The following is a 14,471-nucleotide window of genomic DNA, read 5'->3' as shown; positions in this document are numbered from 1 at the left end:
CACCAGCGGTCAGAGTTTAAGGTTATCTCTCTTATTCCCTGAACAATTGCTGTTATCCTGTTCTTTTTTCAAGGTGCCCAGATTTCATATTGCTCAAACACACATGCTGTACAATTTGTGCAGTTAACCCAATTATCACATGGTCCTGAGGCGACATACATCCTCCTCAGCTGACAGGATTAAGAGATTAAAGTAAAGACAGCCATAGGAAATCACAAGGGTATTGATTGGGGAAGTGATAAGTGTTCATAAAATCTTTACAATTTATGTTTAGAGACTGCAGTAAAGGCAGGCACAAGAAATTATAAAAGTATTCATTTGGGGAACTAATAAATATCCCTGAAATCTTCACAATCCACGTTCTTCTGCCATGGCTTCATCCGGTCCCTCCGTTTGGGGTCCCTGACTTCCAGCAACAACTCTGTTTACAGAAGATGATGATCTCACCTAAAAACTCATGTGGAAAACTATTTGGACACCTGTGTTTATATACATGAAATCTATACATATTAGAAGTATTTGCATAAACATAAATTCACTCACAGTATAGTGTAATGGAAAGAACTGTGAGGCTTTGCTTCTGCTTCTCCCTCTCTCAACCTTGGGTCTCAATTTTTTCAGCTGTAAAATTCAAGCACTGGATTTTCCTTTTTAATTCTATTCTTCTTTATTTCTACACACATGTACAAAACCAATTGTAAGACAAACCAACACATTTCACTTGTCCTGATTTCATGGACTTATTTTTATCTGAGAGAAAAAAGTAGACATTTTACTTGAATTTTTTTTTGCCAAGAGCCTTTGATGGAGATGTCAAAACCCAGTGTGTGATTTTTTTCTTTTTCTAATTACAATTACCTGTAGCAAAAATATGCAATAATATTATTTCCTTGTTAGAACCTAGAGATTCCATTCCGATGTTGAAATTGGAATATCTCCAGCCTCTTGTGAAGTGAAGTACAAAGAATACATGTTCTGGCTGAGGCAGAATTTTTCCAGATAGAGACCCACTCTCAAGTCTCCTGGAAGATCTGCTGCCTTCTGAGAACAAAAGGCCTAATCTAATGTGGAGCCTCACAAATGGTGCTCACGCAGGAAGCCCAAGTTACCCAATGGGGGAGCGGCTAATTGGCCAGACATTCTTGGAATGAATTTAGCTGCTGGTTGGCAGGTGGGGTACATTGTAAAGCACCACATCCAGGCTGTACTGTAATTTGTTTTTAATTACTGTGTTTGCTTGGGAAAGGCTGTAAGGTCTACTCATTGCTCATATTGGTATGCTAATTGACTGTTTGGAGATTTACAAACTGGGTTTTACACAGTGTCCTTTTCTACTGCCTGTGGTGATCTGAATAGCATGTTATTTATTTAGATCTCCTAAAACTTTAAATTTGAATATTTCAAATAAAGATAAAAGAGCAAACTTATCTCTTATTTCAACTGATAAAGACTATAAGAATATATTACCCTTTAAGCATGTATTTGATTTCATTTTGTTTCCTGGCTTAGAAAGTGGAATATTTTTGTGTGAAATGCTCGTGAATGTCAACAAGTAAATACTGATTTATGTGCACACTCTTATGGCCCAGGGAGGTGGGAGGTGAGGTGGGGGTGAGAAGAGCAGCCAGGCTGCAAGAGAAACAAAGCAAATGGCAAGCCAGGTGCCTGCCCAGCAGGAAGCATGCCCAGGAGCAAAGTATGGGAGCTCAAAGTGGGTCAGATGGGGTTCAGGGGAGCACAGGTGCTGGGCAGATCCATGCCCACAACCTGGAAGCAGTCGTGGATCAAGCTGGGATGAAAGAAAAGAGACACAGAAATGACCTATGAGAATTACAAGGAGCTATTCAGAACTGGGTCAATCACAGGATGCGCTGAAGGCAGATGAGGGAGAAGGTGTGCATACAAGTCATAAGGGCTGTGTGAAAATTTCCAGATGTTGAACCTGAGAGCAGAGGATGTGTTGTTTATAATTGTGTCTCCAGGTCCTCCAAGATGTTGGGGTAGTGGTGAGGAACAGACACAAATTACCAGAAATCTAAGGAGTCCTGTTGAGTTTGTTGAATTTGTAGTGATATAAAATTCCTGGTATAAAATGTTTAATATCAAAATCCCACGTTAAATATTTAGCCTCTCTGTACTTCCTGGGGTGGGGGTGCATTTTTTTGTTTAACCAGGTGCACTCTAGTTCAGCCTTTGTTGGTCTACAATAGTCCTGGCATATAGGTGGTGCCTAATGAGTTTCATCTAATATTTATTTCAAAAAAGACAAATTTTTCTTTCTGCAGTGTTTTAGTCCTAAATCTTAAAGATGTAAATGGTACCTCTGTACCCATACAAACTCTACAGAAGCAGTACAAGGTTGAGTTTAGAACTGTTCTGTGAAATGTAGGTACCATCTCATGTTGACTTGGCAAATCTAAATATTATTGCTTTATCCCATTTGAGCGATGGGTATGGGTTATGTTTTCTGCATAATTATATGAAATTTTAGTCATTGTCAATACTGTTAAGAAGTTATTGTTGCATTGGGGTACTAGCTGAAACACAATATTATAAGGCCAAGGGGCCAGGAATTCTGACCTTAGCCAAAAGTACCCACTTTAAAGAGAAAGATAAATGTCTATACCCATGTGCTTAATAATATTTATCTTTTTTGAAAATGTCACCCCTAAAAACATGACTAAATCACTGCTACTGAAGCCACACTTCCTCCTAGGTAGGGATGGGATGGTGGGGTGGGGTTGATGTTGCATAGGGTTAAGAGCAGCAGTAAGATTTCCCTGTGTTTAGTTTACAGCTCTACCACTTACTAGTGTTATGACATGAGTCAATTGATCTCATCTGGAAATCGGATTAGTAACAGCACTTACCTCATAGTGTTGGTGTGAAGATTGATGTGTGTATGTTATTATGCATAATGCTCTTAGAACAGTACTAGATCCACAGTAAATACTACACAAGTATTTGTTATCCTCAACAAAATTCTGTTTATAACTGTGACTCATACTCCAGAAGAGGAAGGTGAATGAAGGATAAAATGAGAGAAACTTTGTTCCCAAAGATCAACTAATATAATAGTGGATAGGATGAAAATGGAAACATTCATTCCAAGCAATTTTCTTTCTGCTCAGACATTTAACAAATATTTTATTTTCTGTCCAGGTGTTTGATAACATGGTGAATATAAGTTACACATTTTTATTAATGAGATGATACAGTCATTAGACCATGCTGGAAAATGATTACTTATATACAGATCTATTAATTCCCTGTGATTTTCTTAAACAGTGGGCATAATAATCAGACTGTGCTTTCATAAGTGTAATTATAAAACAATATTGACTAAGAAGTCAAGACTTCTACTACACAAAATGGTAGTAACTAAGAATACTGTAATCTACTGACAACTGTAAAGCAAATTTATTCCACTGAAACAAGAAAAGAGATCTAAAATGAAAGTGTACATGGAAGGTCCTCATGGTGAAGCAAAATTTGGATGGCCAAGTAGCCAAAGTGGATCATCTAAGTGTAATGACGACTCTGATAAAGCCATTATCAGATCTTTGCTGAGGTATATTAACCCAAAGCCAAACTGTGACATCATAATCAACATACCCATCTTTATGATTTCTTCCTGGGATTGCCTTCTATTGTTTGAAATCACACTTAATCTTTCCACAATAGGGGGTCGATATGCAATTGTGAATTCCTAAATAACACTGGTTTACTCTCTAATTTCATCTAAGAGAAACATTTTATAAAATAATATTCAGATTCCATGCAGAAAAGAAATGGAATACACAATAAAGTGTCCACAGGGGGTTTCACCATTTCATTCGGGGTGTCATACTGAATATTAAAATGCAATGTAACAATAAGATGTGTGGAAGAGATGAAATGATGGCGTTATGCTAAATAACTTAGAGAAAAAAAAGACTACTTCAACTTAGACTGCTACTTTTTATTTATAGCTTCAGCTGATACCTTGGTTTCAATCACAGAATCTCTAGTTAGTTTGCAGAGATGGTTGTATAAACCTCCTGGGGGAAGGGAAACGGCCTACTCTGTTGGTCCACCAACAGGAGACTAACTGAAGGAAAAAAAGGAGGGAAGATGAACAAAATTTGTCAGCAATGTGTAAGGTGGAACAAAAATTTTCTGAGGGAAATGTGCGTGAGGGCAAGATCAGTTTAAAGACTAAGAATCTGGAGGACAATGGAGGGGCAAGATGATAAGCTAAGCCTACAGAAGAAAAATAGGAGACTGCAGCATTCTGAGCAGAGCTGGCTTAAAGAAGGAAAGTTCAAACTGGATATATAGTATTTTAATGTCATAGACCAAAGAGGGGGGACATGGCAATACAATACCTGTATAGCTATTTGTTCATAGCTACATTAACAGAATACATGGCATTTGCAGAGTATCATGGCTTAGAATAAAACAAAGCAAAACATATTTTTAGTTAAATAAACTTGAGACTAGACACACCTAGTCATAATATGCTTGCACTAAGAATATGTGTAGATTATATATTTTGTTGCATATGTGAATAGATTTTTAAATATATGTAGTTATACTATATTTTATATTATATAATACATAGTATATTACGTTGTTCTATCCATCATTTTTAAGATTATTTCCGTGAAAATAAAAATTGTTAAAAAGGGTTATTAAAAAATGTCTGTAGAGCAGTCATTTCTGCATGGACGGAGCATGCTCAGTTAAATTGAATTTGAGGATCAAATCCTGTCAACTTTACCTTTAAAGTATATCTGGAGGCTGATTGCTTTTCATCCTTCCCCTGCTGGTACCTTGATTATGGTGATAACCTTCTAACTGGTCTCCCTGTTTCTACCTCATTCCTAACATCACAGCCAAAGAGGTGTCTTGAAAACGGAAGTCCTGTTATGCTGCTCCTCTGCTCATAGGCTAATGGCTCTTCATCTCATTCAGAGACCAAGTCCGTTCATGGCCAGCACCTGCAGAAACAGTGCCCCACAGTAAGACCCAGCAACTCCATAGAAGCTCGCTTACATGATATAGCCTTTGCATCTATATGATATAAAAAGCACTTTGTTTCACTGGATAATTCACTTCAAAGAGGCTGGAAATCAACCATTTTGCTTTCCAAGTTTCACAAACCTGGACCTAATTTCTGGCATTATATTCACCATAACCCAATTCTATTAGAATATAGCCATACGGTAGTTTCATGGAATTTGTCATAATTGAATTTTATCTGTTATTATACTTTGTGCTGTAGTTTAATGATTTTTTATTTTACCTGCATCTATTGCTACCTTGGGGTTAAGAGTTCCAAAATGACTTTTTAAAAAGATGAAATAAAATATTAAAAATATTTTGAGAGTGGAAAGTTCAAGATGGACATGTTTTGCTGTGGGAATTTTAAAGTTTTTTAAATGGTGAGAAGATGTACTTTTAACTTACAGTGACCCAAGTAGCTTAAAATAGACAGAGATACTTTGAACTGATTCTTTGAAGATGCTTTCACATAAAGAGGAGAAGTAACATTTATAACTGATGAGAATGCAGCATTGTGTAAGTATTAAAAAACTTTTGGACCAGATACAGTGTTTCCCAAATGTAATGTTCATTGTTAAAATGAAGATTCAAGGTCGTGCCTTAGAAATTCTGATTTAGAGTTGGAGTGGGGCTCAAAAATATGTTTATTTAAAAGTATGCCCTGGACTTCAGCTGGGTGGTGCTCAGAACAGTAATCCCAGCACTTAGGGAGGCAGAGGCAAGAGGATTACTGGAGCCCAGGAATTCAAGACCAGCCTGGGCAACATAGCAAGAACTTGCTCTATTAAGAAAAATTTTTTAAAAATTAAATAAATAAATACAGTAGAAGTAATCCCTGGACCTCGTTTTGAGAAACTCTGGAATAAGCTTAAAGACAAGAAAATGGGATCTTGTCTTGATAAGGAACTAAATTGCTATGTGGCCTTGGACATGTCATGTTCTGTCTCTTTTCAGTTTTTTCATCTATGATATTTGCAATTTACATTTGTATATAAATTTTACGGAATTTAAACATTGTTCCCGGTATTGTCTAATTCAATCTTTCTAGCATTTTGTAAGCAGTTTTTGTTGCCATTTTCTAGAAAAAAATTCAAGTTTCAGAAAGGTTAACCCAGATCCGTGATAGACGGCAGATCAGTGACAGAGCCAGGGTGAGAAATCAGGCTACTTTTTTCCCTGTTCTATGCCTGTCATTGTACTTCAGTTGCAAAAGAAAGAGTAGATTCAGATTATATGTATGTTTCCTTCTAGTTAAATTCAGCCAGTTTAGATAGATACAGGATGATTTTCAGCCTGTATTTCCACTATAGCAGTGTTCAAATCCAAACAGTTGTGATTCTAGTTAAAATGATAGCTGAAATACATTAAAGATGGAGCTAACCCTTTTTTTAGTTTACACTATTCTGTTTTATTAATCACTGGGCTATACAGATGGCTTTACTTGATGATCAGTTCCATGGGTTGGCATGGGACGTTTGTGGAATGAGAGGCAATGAAAAGAGAAGGAATCAACAGAAGTAAATTAACTCTCACACTATGAAATCCCTGAGGAAGTTGTAGCAGATTTCTCCTTAGAATATACATTAATATTAGTTTCATGACTGGAGAGAAGCAACAATAGCTTCACCGTGCTCACCTGTGTTCTGACAAAATGTGACATAGGGCAAAAGAGTAGGGATGATGAGACATCAAGTAGTACTTGTATTAATTGCACATCTAACTGTGGGGAATGTGGTGTCTATGCACCCACAAGCAGGCTTCCTAATCCTGACGTACAGTGTTGGACACAGCCTCCGTTCAGGGCAGGATCCTTTCAGCAGAAGCAGATGTTCTGTCTCTGCAGGAATGGTGCTCCCAAGGGGACAGGAGGTGGGAGAAGATGAGCTATGCGGGTCATTTCACTAAATAGGTAAGTTGCTCCTTCTCCTTGGAGACAAGTATGAATAGGGCAAGAGGCAAGGAGGTTTGGAAGGAAATTTCCCCCTTATACAAACTGTAGGAGTGGGGCATCAACATTCCCCCTCTAATGATTGCATTCATCTAATAGCTGTCTTGGTGACTTGCAATGGAAATGAAAATCTTGAGTAGAATTTGAAGGGTAAGTTTTTGGTGAAGGAAACCTTTCTGTATCCTCGTTCTCACATATGAACTTCGGTATCTGGTTTATTTTATCTGCTCTGAGGTGAAAGATTCTGCTGTTTTCACACACTGTATTTCTCTTTTTAGAGGCTCCCTCGAGGAAACCTGCCTGCACTCTAACTTGAGATTCCAGGCCATTACATCCAGCACATTCTCTCCCCGGCCCACCCTTGCACGCATTGTTCCATAATCAGAAAGAATCCTCATGTCCTCAGCAGACAGAAATAGAAGGGCTGTATTTTTGAGAGTTTACTAAGTTGAAGACTTGTCTAGTGGCATTGTTGATATTTTATTTTCAGAAATAGAAGAGCATCTAATTTGAAGGGATAGAGAGTAAACAGCATTGCGCAAAACTGGCATCATATTAAGTCTGCACGGTAAAAACCTACTGAGTGGCAGGGGCTAGAGAGAGCACTATGGTAACCTAGGAAATAAGAATTTAGAGTGTCAGGCAACAGAGAAAATCAAATTATTGTCAACTTGCTATAGGAACTCTGTTCAAGCAAATATGTCATGCCGCCAGTGACAGACATTTAAAAAGCCATGCCTCTAAGCAAATATATTGCTTGGCTACTCCCGTATTTTCAGTTTTAATCTCAACTCCAAGATTTTCTATCCCTGTTTCTGCTCCTGTTCTTTCTTACCACAGATCCCCCTTCTACCACTGCTAGAATAGATTCCATGTTCGAGGTTCATAGGACAGCAGAGCTGAAAGCAATCTGAACATTTCTATTCCAACAGCCTCATTTTACAAAAGGAAACGGACTCTCAATGACATTAATTAATTTGTCCACATTCTCCCCACAAAGCAGCAGCATTGCTGGTGGTAGAACCCAGCATTCCCAATCAGCCACTGACAATAAAAGAAGGTCACAAAATTACCTTATAGCAACTGTTTTCTATTTTTCCCTTCTATCATTTTAACATTTGAAAAGCTATCTAGTTTGAAAGAAACCATAATCCTTTATAGCAGCTTCTAGGATTGATATTTCTGGAGATTCTTTGAGCTGTCCTTATAGGAACTACTTGTTATCATACCATTGTTGTTGTTGTTAATCACGGTGCTAAGTGCTTCACAGATCTAATTTCATTTAACCTTCACAACTGTGTTCCAAGAATCTTACAGAGGTTAAGTTCTTCAGGAGATACAATGTCAGATCTCATCAAATTCAGTTACAGTTTTTACCTTAGTATCTTAGTGAAGACAATAAAGGAATCATAATTTCCCTTAAAGCAGGGACTCTGACTAATCATAACTGAATCCATCAGATAGTGTCAAATACTGTTCTACTTATTCTGTGAGTGCCAAGTGATATTTATGAGTTGTTCATGAGAAAGGGGTGGGGGATGGAGGAGTAGTGTACATTGTTAAATACATTTGCTTTAGAAATTACCTTGAACGCAGCAGACCTGTGCTCAAGTGAATTGCTAACTGAGTCTATGACCCTGAGCAAGACATTTAATGAGCTGTGGGGTTACGAGTGTTTGTTGAGGCTGTGATACCGATGGCTTACATTCTGAACCCGGATGTTGGAAACTTCACAGAATAGGCCTGAAGGCACATTTTCAAATATCATTTCGAGCTACCACGCATACCGTTCATCACCCGAGTTCCACACAGGGCCCTGTAGTAGATGCTTTAGACACTTTTAATTCTCACAACTGCATTATTGCCACCTTACACAGAAGAACATTGAGACTTAAGGAAGGCTTGTTGCCAAGAGGTTAGTAGATGATAGAGTTGCTGTTTTCCCCTAGTGTGACTTGCTCCAAAGTCAGTTTACGCAGAAAGAACACCACCTCTACCTTTTAGCTCTGCCCCTTCCCACTCTGCCCCCATAAGTGATCTGTCAAAAACAGTTTGTTTGGAATTTCCTAAACGTGACTTATATATTAAAAGATAAAAATTCAGGAATTCCACAGCTGCTGGCAAAATTGATTTCCTAAAATTTCCCACTTGACTGATCTGTGACTGACATCCCTAGTCATACCAGTTATTTGAGTACTTCATTGAAAGAACACTTATCAGCAATTGCTATCTGCTAAAGGTATTAAGTGAGTGTCACTGCTATGACAGCTCATAAGTTCTAAACTGCTTTTATAAACCCGTGGCTTGATGTAGCAAAGATGAATGTTACCAGTTTAAATTTTTCCTCACCAGTAATTTCTTCAGTGACTCATATTGTAACTCAGAGACATCGAATGGGTACAAACAAGGATGGATGAAGTAAATGCAGTGAAGACGGATCATTTTATATTTTTACAGAAACTGGCTTGGTTCTAATCATCTAGTTAGTGTTTATTCAGTGTTTACTATTTGCTAAGCACTGGCACTAGGTGCTTTGCTAGCACTAGGTGCTAATGGGAATATAAACAGTTATTAGACATTGTTCCTTCTATATGTTTATATCCTAGATAGTGTGAAAATACACACACATACACACACAGAGCCATAGCTTATATGTGATTTACTTAGAAAAATTTTCAAGAATTTCAGGCCACACATAAATATATAAAATCATTCAATCCTCACAACAGCCCTGTGAAACAGGTATCATCAACCCTGTTATAGTGAAAAAAACTGAGACTGAGAGAAGTTAGGGAATACAGCAAGGATGTTGACTTGAACTAAAGACTTCTAACTATAGGTCTATGCCCTTTCTATTATTCTATCTCATCACACAATACTATGGCTTTCAATGAGTGAATAGAATTAAGTGCTTTGGAAATTTAGAATAGGGAAAAATTCTTGCAGGTCAAGATACTTGGTCTTGGGTGAAGTGCAAGACTCAGACAGATGAAGAGGAGGGAGAAGGGTGCATTCCAAAAAGAAGATTCTAGAACAATGTCTAATAGAAATATGAACAAGATGTGTTCAGGGCAATACATAAGCCAAAGTGAAGGAAATGGAGAATTGATGTCAAACAGGGTCAAAGATGATTTAGAGAGAGAGTGGGGTCAGACTATGGTGACCCATAGATGGCAGTTAATCAAACTCTGAGCTTCACTATGCCTTGGAAGTCCCTGAGGGTCAAAGTAATGTCTTCTCTCTGCCTCTCCTCTATTTCCCTCAGCTGAAACAAATGATTTTCTTGTTTTAAAGGTCAGTTTTAGTCTTCAGGACGCTCTCACTGTTATGATTTGGATATTACTTTTTCAAAGAACTCCTAGAGCATAAATCTTCATCCTGCAAAATTGATTACTTAATAAGGTTCTGAATTTTGTTTTTACCTAATTGTTTTAATTGAACTTGTTTTATGAATTCAGCCAGACAATAAACATCTGGAAAGCTGGGACTACGTCTTATTAGAAGCTATAGAGACTACCTTTAAAAATGCATGTCACAAAATAGTGATAAAATATATTTAGGAACAAAGAATCAAGAGCAGGAAAATTATAAATTGGGGTGGGTGGTAAAAAAGACAAGCACGCTTCAAGATGATAATATGATTTGTTATAAATGCTAAATTGAAAGGGAGCGAGGGGAGTACCATGATTTTTTACCATCTGCTGTATTTTGGCTCTGTGTCCCCACCCAAATCACGTCTCAAATTGCAATCCTCACATGTAGAGGGAGGGACCTGGTGGGAGGTGACTGGATTATGGGGGCGGTTTCCCCATGCTGTTCTTGTGATAGTGAGAGAATTCTTACAAGGTCTGATGGTTTAAAAGTGGCAGTTTTCCCTGTGTTCTCTCTCTCTCTTGCCACCTTGTGAAGATGTTTCTTCTCCTTTGCCTTCTGCCATGACTGTAAGTTTCCTGAGGCCTCCCCAGCCATGTGGAACTGAGAGTCAACTAAGCCCTTTTTGTTTATAAATTACCCAGTCTCAGGTAGTATCTTTATAGCAGTGTGAAAATTAATACACCATCAAAGAGGAATAAATCTTTAAAAATAGGAAGAAACATATTATATCTTCAAACAGCACTTTTTTTAGCAACTGCGTTTAAAAGATTAATTTTGATGTGTATCAATGTACATTATTTAACACATTTAAAAAGTACTGTTCCAGTTATCAATTTGTTGTCTCTCAGCTCCAAAGTCACCCTTCATTGTCTGCAATGCAAAACCAGAAATGGACTGTGTAAACACTTCTCCTTTGCCAGCAAGTGTGGTGGTAAATGTTAAATGTTGTCTGGAGAGTGCTCTGGAGCCACTGGAGAAGGCAGAGGTTACTCTTCCTGGTTCTTCCTGCTCCTCTCAGTAAGCTCCTGCAGAACATGTCATGTTGTTTTCTAAAAGCAGCTTCTCATAACATTTCAGAGAGCAGCTTCCCAGAAAGTCCCATTGGTGTGGCTTCTCCCTGTGGATGGCTTCCCCTGGCACCTCTTTGGGCAACTTGACAGTGAATTCCAAGGAGCATAGACAGCTTCCCTGGCACCCCTCATGTGGCTTCACAGTGAGTCATGAAGCATGGCACTTCCCTGGGGATGGCTTTTCCCAGCACCACCCCTTCCAAGAAATTTCCAAGGTACCTTCTCATGGGTACAACTTCTGGAACCCCAGAGAGCAGTTCCTGGTGAGTGCCACTTTTGTGGCATCACCCTGAAGACGCCTTCCCAGAGGGTGTCTTCAGAGTGAGTCTCACTGATGCAAACCTTTAGGACACACAGTAGGCCACACCTGTACCTTCTAACAGAAGGTCTGGGGTTCAGCCCTGAGGTGGAGGCATCTTCCAGATTTCTTCCTACTTTGGGTTCTCTACCTCAGCCTTAGGGGTAATGGCTGCTTGAGTGTCCTTTTCACACTTTAGTAGCTAATTCCCTGTAACAAATTTTTTATATTGAAATTTCCCTGTTCAACTCACTGCGTATTTTCTTTCTCCTAATTGGACTTTGACTGCAACAAGTGCTGAAAAGCTTCAGAAAAACAATAGCAGGCCCTACTCCAACCATCTTTTACCACTCATCCCTACTCCCCAGAGATAATACTTTAAAACATTTATATACTTATCTCCACATTTCTATATAAGATACTTATACTGTTATTTCTTGATTTATCAACTTTAGACATTATCCATTTTTATATTTATCCAATCATCCCAATGATTATAGTAGTACCTTTTTTGTTAAATTAATAATCATTACTTTATTATAACTATATAATTACTATTTACCATTCAGCCAACTTAAGTTCCATGATTACATTTTCTTTCTAGTCTGATTCTTTAAAAAATATTTAGTTTTGGAGATACCAATTGCCTTGGCTATTATCTTTTTAGAATTTGTAACACTTATTTTCATTTTTAAAATGCTTTGAGAGATCTGCCAAATATCTATTAGGGTTGTTTTCCACAGTCACATATGGATGAGTTCATCTTTTAAATTCATTTTTCTACAGTCACTATAGTATTACACATATAGAAACCATTAAGGAATCTCTAACTTTGCCATCTGATTTCTAATTCTGATATTGACCCACACCAGGGATGTGACCACAGACATATATTTTTAAGTATGTTGTGCTTAATTTTTTTTTCTACAAAATGAAGAGAATGAAGTTTTAGCTCTATGAGATACTCTATGAGTTAGCTCTTGGATTCATGGATCCCTAATTTGGCCATTGAGTTATAACCTCTGCTCCAGGACTAAGTTAACTTCTTAGTATTAGCTGATTTTAAGTCAGTTTAACCCAGGAGTTTTGGCTACCTCTCAGAAACTTTGTAAAGACATCACATGTTGCGTTCCCTAGAGCCACCTACCCTAGGTGGGAGAACTGGTATTTTTTGTCTCTGCTCTTAGCCTATTCACACTGATAAAAACTAACCATTATCAACATTTCTGTGAGCTATATATCAATATAATTCTGCCTATATGACTTTAATTGTATTTCTTAAACTTACGTAAATTAAGCACTTGGTTATTGAAAGTATTATGCTACATGATAGAGTAGTTTCTTAATGGAGGATAGTGCTATAAACACTGTGTAGAAGTTACATGATCAAGAATCCCTGAAAATTTTCTTACCTCATCTGTTTGTATATTGAGCAAATACTGTATATTTTAAGTGTCTGTGTCTTCTGGTACTTTTCTCAGTTCTGGGGAGGCAATAGTAAGCAAAAACACACAGCCATGGAGCTTACTGTTAGCAGCAGAGATAAACAATATCAAAGAATCACATGAAGGAGTCTGTTTGCATCAATAAGTATTACAAGCTGGTGAGTGGGGTGCGAACTTTACTTCGGGAGGGCTGCACTTAGGGAGGTCACAAGAGGCTTCACTGAGGAAATGATCCTGGAGCTGAGAGCTGAAGGATGAGTAGGAGTTAATGAGGCAATAGGGGAGGGAAGAGTCCTCCATTCAGAGAAAACTGTGTTTAAAGACCAATGGCAGGGATAGTACAGCCAGAACAAGGGACACAAAGGACGGTGTGACTGGAAGCAGGGAGCAAGGAAGGGCGGTGTATGATGGTGCTGAACAGGCAAGTGATGGCAGGGCATTGAAGAGCCTCATAGGCCTGCCGAGTATTGTGTTTATCCCAAGGAGAAGGGGTGCCATTGAAAGACTTTAGGCTGAAGCAAGGGAGCAGCAGCCCATTGTTGAGATTTCCACCTTGGAGCCAATTTCTGAGGCAGTCCTGGTGAGAATAAACTGGAGGGGGTCAGAGTGGACTCAATCGGGCCAGTTAGGAGGCTTTTAACACAGAATTAAATATTTTAAATGTAAAATATTTTGCCTCCATTTTAATTGATGCCTGCTGTGTCTTTAAAAATTATTATTTCCCACACTGAACTTTTGTTGCAAGCTTCTGGCCTTCACATCTCCCAAATATTTGTCCTTCTTTATTGGTTGGGTTTATTGCCAGCTTCTGAACTGTCTTGCTGTAAACAATGGAAGCATCCTGATGCAGGATAGTAATTGCAATGTAAAACCCAAATCCTTCCCTCTAGTCACAAACTGGACATGAATTCCTAATAGCCAGGCAACTGCAGAAAGTGTACTGAGGCACAGTTGAACAGGGATTTTATAACTCCTTGATGAACAAATTAGCTTACCACACTATCAGTCTGATTGTTTGCCTCTCAGCCAATTACTAAGACAACAGAAAATTGCAAATCCAGTTAGCCAGTGAATTTGGCCATGTCATAGAGACTTGGTAATAAACTCTATTTCCAGCTGTCTTCATAAAAAATAAACATATAACATTTGAAAATCACTCTGAAGGATGTAGCAAACATTTTTCAAATTTGTTCTGATGACACTGATATTGCTATCATAAAAACTTTAATTATCAGGCTGATATGAATTTATCTTAAGTTGCCTTGATATGGTTTGGCTGTGTCCCCACC

The sequence above is a fragment of the Pongo pygmaeus genome, chromosome 2 (genome assembly GCF_028885625.2).
Source record: "Pongo pygmaeus isolate AG05252 chromosome 2, NHGRI_mPonPyg2-v2.0_pri, whole genome shotgun sequence".
Taxonomy (NCBI): Eukaryota; Metazoa; Chordata; class Mammalia; order Primates; family Hominidae; genus Pongo; species Pongo pygmaeus.
The sequence above is the reverse complement of the archived record's forward strand: the minus strand, read 5'-3'. Positions refer to the sequence as shown.